Source organism: Physella acuta, unplaced genomic scaffold, assembly GCF_028476545.2.
Source record: "Physella acuta isolate Inbredline_101_S28 unplaced genomic scaffold, ASM2847654v3 ptg000038l, whole genome shotgun sequence".
Lineage (NCBI taxonomy): Eukaryota > Metazoa > Mollusca > Gastropoda > Physidae > Physella > Physella acuta.
In genome coordinates, this window is record NW_026731558.1 from 1,238,913 (window position 1) to 1,243,518 (window position 4,606).

Below are 4,606 nucleotides of genomic sequence, written 5' to 3' on the forward strand. Positions count from 1 at the left end.
TTTGGATTCCATGCAACACTCATTCCATACTTCTCTAGTGTGGAGGTCTTGCTTATTAATATTATCCTGTTTGTTTGATACTTTTCTTTAACTTAATAATATTAACCATAGACACTTTTTGCCTGGAGTACAAACTGGGTCACAGTATTCTCTGGTAAACAATTAAGTTCTTTTCCAAATATATGCTCAGCTAATAGAAACAGCATTCCTAGATTATTTATTTTTTTTTGTTTTTTTTTTTTAAAAAGCTTCAGCTGTTTTAATGTCAACTTGTGCTGGGAATACTATAACTACATACAACCCTTTTCAGCTTTCAATCACTTGCATCTTATGTACAAAGTATGAAAACCAAAAACATCAAATTTTGAGAAATAATTTATTTATGAAACAATTGCATATAATTATAAAGCCAAACATTAATATATCAAGATTATTGCAATTATCACCATTTGCAGATTCTTGTTTAACTATGGTAGATGGAAGTATTAGTTGCCTTTTACATCACTTTTCACTTCCTGAAACAAAACAAAATGATTTTCTTAATCATCCATCTGAAATAATAAAATTAGCAAAAAAAAAAATCTTTAGTTTAAATTAGTTTAATACATCAAAACAAAACAAGAAAAAAGTGATTGAATGAGATGAATCACGGCACAGATATCTATAAAATTTTGCTTTAGTGATAAAGGGGGAAAAATTTAAGTTATTTTAAGTGAAACATAAGCTAGAGAAATAAACTATTAGGCCTAATTTAAATAATTTAATTCCTTTCTCCCAAAACACTACATGTATCCTTAAAAAAAGAAAACTTAAAATTTATCAATATTTACCTTGTGTATAAACTCTTCTGTACATCTACTGTATCAGCTTGATGCTCATTAGGTATGCCTAGTTCCTGTTGAGCAGTTAAGACAGATTAAGTAAATAATTCAAATTTGTAAGACAAACCACTAAATGATACTGTTATATATATATATATATATATATATATATATATATATATATATATATATATATATATATATATATATATATATATATATATATAAATATATATATATCTTTCCTGCAAATCAGCATATTTTGCAAAACAAATATTTAAAAAAATACATAATGATATTGTATCAATCATCACCACTGACTTGGTTTTACTAGGTAAAATATTTTTTTAAATACAATATTTATACCAATAAAAATCTACCTCCATCAACATGTTCAAAATAAACCAAAGCAAACTTGTGATAACTTACCTGATTAATGTTTGAGAGGATTCACCCAGTTCTCGCCACTGAAGCAGATTAGATGCATGTGTTATTACACTTGTGATATACTGATTGCCATTTTGTGTACTTTTAGTCCTGGAGATCTATGTTGTAGGCATAGACTGTTAAACCTGGATAGTAATATTATAGAAGTAAATTATATCTAGTATAATATAAATATTTTAAAATATAAATGACACTAAATTATATTTATCATTATTGGAAATAAAAATGGTACAATTAAGTTATAAAAAAACAAATTATAAAATTTAAAGCAGCTTATTAATAATTGTCATACCTTTTCCTACTTTTATGTCAAATGTAAGAGGTAATAGAGAAAGAACATCTTGTGTCATTTAGTATGCTGTAGTCTTATTACTGGTAAAAATCAGATCTTCCCTTTTTTTTGGATGAACCTGTAAAAGAGAAATTACAACATGGATAAACACAATGAATATCATATCTAATCCTCAACTAGTTATCACCCCAATCCTAACCTCATTTTTTAAAACCAATTTCTAAATATGTTTTCAGAACAAATGTATGTTAAGTCTACCTATTTTAATGTTCAGAATACTAATATTTATCAAAACTACCTCCAGTTGAAATTCAAGATACCTTTATAAAAAGTTATTATGACTTTAACTTTGTGTAGTTGTTATTTAGGCTATTTGTTTAATTTATATTATTTAAATTAATATTTCATGCCTTGTTTTAAAAAGATCTACAAGTCTACTTTTGATTTTATGGTATAATCTGATAAAAATTAGGCTGCTACATCTGAAAACTAAGGTCAATGCAAAGACTTCCAAATTAACGATAAGTAGGCTTGTATAGATATTGTATATAATTACTAGCCCAATAGTATTACTCTACGACCAATGTATAGGACTTAATGTATCAGACCTAATTCCTATAATTAGGCCTACTAATTATTAAATAATTAATAGATCTAACAGTAGGATAATTACAATTATGGGCCTTAGCTGACATAGAGAGCTGAATACTTAACTAAACATTTTTAAAAATTATAGTAAGCTAAGTGAGTTGAATTATTTTATTTAGCTAGGCCTAGGCTATAATATACTCTATAGCAGTCTATAGTTAAGTGATAGCCGCAGAGTAGCGTATATCATAATAATTTCAAATTAAATCTATAAGCAACATTAAGCCTCTGCCTTGTTGCCTAATTAAAAACTAAAGCCTATTAAGCCTTTTCCTAATAAGCCTTTGGCCTAATTTAAATAACAGCCTATAGGCCCTATAATATATAAATAGGCTAAACTACTTGTAAGACCTAATAGTAGTAATAGACTAATGACTAAGAGTGCTAGGCCCCTTTCCGATATTATATAATAATTGCTTGATCGATATCATAATATCTAACACTGATTACATTAATTTACATAAGGCTATACCATCTTAACTATGACTAATACTTTTTCTACTAATAAAATAGGCTATCTCTAGTTTAAACTTAGGCCTAATAGTAATTAGTAATTATAATTAAGTAGGCCATTTTATGACATTTATAAAATTTTTAGTAGATGGCCGAGCCTTAAATTTAAATACTAAAATAGATTTAGCATACTATGCCTATTGTTGGTCTAATTAATAATTTATTTTTCATTTAGAATTTTAGATCTCCAAAAGATAGGCCTAGGTCCTAAATAAATTATTTTTATTTTATTGAGCCCGCCTTAATGTATAAGATGTGATCTGTTTTTTTAATAAAAATAACCCTACACAATACTAGGGATTTAACTAATATCTAGTACTACTTTAGGCCTATTTAATTATTTATTAGTAGGCTGAATAAAATCTAAAGCTATAAGGCCTACTTTATTACTATATTTGCCTATTATTCTATAATTAATTTATGTTTTCTTTCAATACATAGTAGATCCTGTGGTACCTCAACATTCTAGTGCCTCGACATACCAGATTTTTTAAATACGAGCAGTTGAGCGAGTAATATTTCGCTTTGAGTTACGCGCAAAATTTGAGATACCATATTTCACAGTTCATGTAAAAGAAATACCCCCAAAAAGATGCAAATGATTATTTATCGCAGCTATTTAATTATAATAATAAGCGTCTTACTCATATTTGCAGCATTATGAAAGGGAGAAAGAAATAAACTTCCTAAACAAGTTTTATTTTAAGCTACCAGCACATGAAAGTGACTTAAATTAAGCATGGCAAAAAAGAAGAGAAAAGCTGTCACGAAAATTAAGCTATCGTAATAATTTTATTTAGTATTTATTTAGGCCTTACGTTTAAGTCTTAAGTGCAACAATGCTCAGTGAATTTTAGCCATTAATGTCATTAAGTTTAGGAATGATGTCACTGTACTTGTGTAGCTTTAACTTTAGTATATATTATTTTTAGACCTAAGCCTAATCTTGTAGATATAGATCTACAAACAATTTGAAATAGAAGAGATTTAAAATTGAGTAGATCTAGACTTCTAGATCTAGATCCTAAATGCTAAAGGACAGCTATGCCACAGAAATAATTATCTTTCTATCTAGTCAATCTAGACTAGTCTAGATCTAGCTAGTGCTACTGAAAAATTACTAGATTTTCTAGATCTAGATTCTATCATTTACTTTCGACGCACTAGGCATACTTTTAACTTGTTCTCTCTAGTCAATAATGTAGATTTCTAGATCTAAATGTAAATCCTGATCTTGTAGATTTGATTTACGTAGGTTTTACATCAGTGTAAATCGTTGATCAAGTAGATCTAGTCTAGATCTAGATCTGGACTAGCTCTCGTCAAAACAAAATGGCTGGAATATTAGCTTCAAAACACCTACAGTTTATGCTTTCCTAATTGTGGAGAGCATGTTTAATTATTGTTTTATTTTCAACGACAGTGTTGACTGAGAAACCACCAAAGGGTTTTATTCTCAGCGACACAGTCGGAGAGAGGCTCAACGATTCTGTCGTTGAGATGATCCGCATGGGGTGGACACGGCGCCAGCGTCAGTTTGTTTTCAACTGGAAAACTTTTGGCTCTATTGTTGGCGTCTGCTTGCCAATTTTCTAAGCCGAGAGGGGGCGGGTGGGGGTGGGCATGGGAGAATACTCTACAAAAACTTGAACTGTTTACCTCCCTTTTGAAAACTAAATAACATTTTGAAATAAAAAATTAACTACATGGAAATTATAAACAAACATTTGCCAATGGTTTGAGCAAGCGTGTTAATTATATACATAGTTTTGAAAGTAGTACTCAAGCAAAGAGTAAAGTGCTGGCGATTTGCTATTACATAATTCCTTTGCTGCATTTTGGGCCAGATGTGAATGATGACACAGTGTACAGTGTACTAAAACCT

The 4,606-nt window shown here is 29.2% G+C and overlaps 1 long non-coding RNA gene across 11 annotated transcripts; it reads right to left on the bottom strand.

The window, feature by feature from the left end:
* Positions 1 to 350: 350 nt before the first annotated feature.
* On the bottom strand, positions 351 to 4,225 carry LOC131943740 (uncharacterized). Of its 11 annotated transcripts, none has more exons than XR_009386937.1 (5): positions 4,085 to 4,225; positions 1,561 to 1,678; positions 1,251 to 1,393; positions 831 to 895; positions 352 to 515 (listed from the first exon to the last, which is right to left on the bottom strand). It is a non-coding gene; the product is annotated as an uncharacterized LOC131943740 (long non-coding RNA). The 11 variants fall into 11 exon arrangements; XR_009386942.1 differs by lacking the exon at positions 4,085 to 4,225 and adding an exon at positions 3,984 to 4,002; XR_009386938.1 differs by lacking the exon at positions 4,085 to 4,225 and adding an exon at positions 3,973 to 3,991.
* Between the last annotated feature and the right edge of the window lie 381 nt (positions 4,226 to 4,606).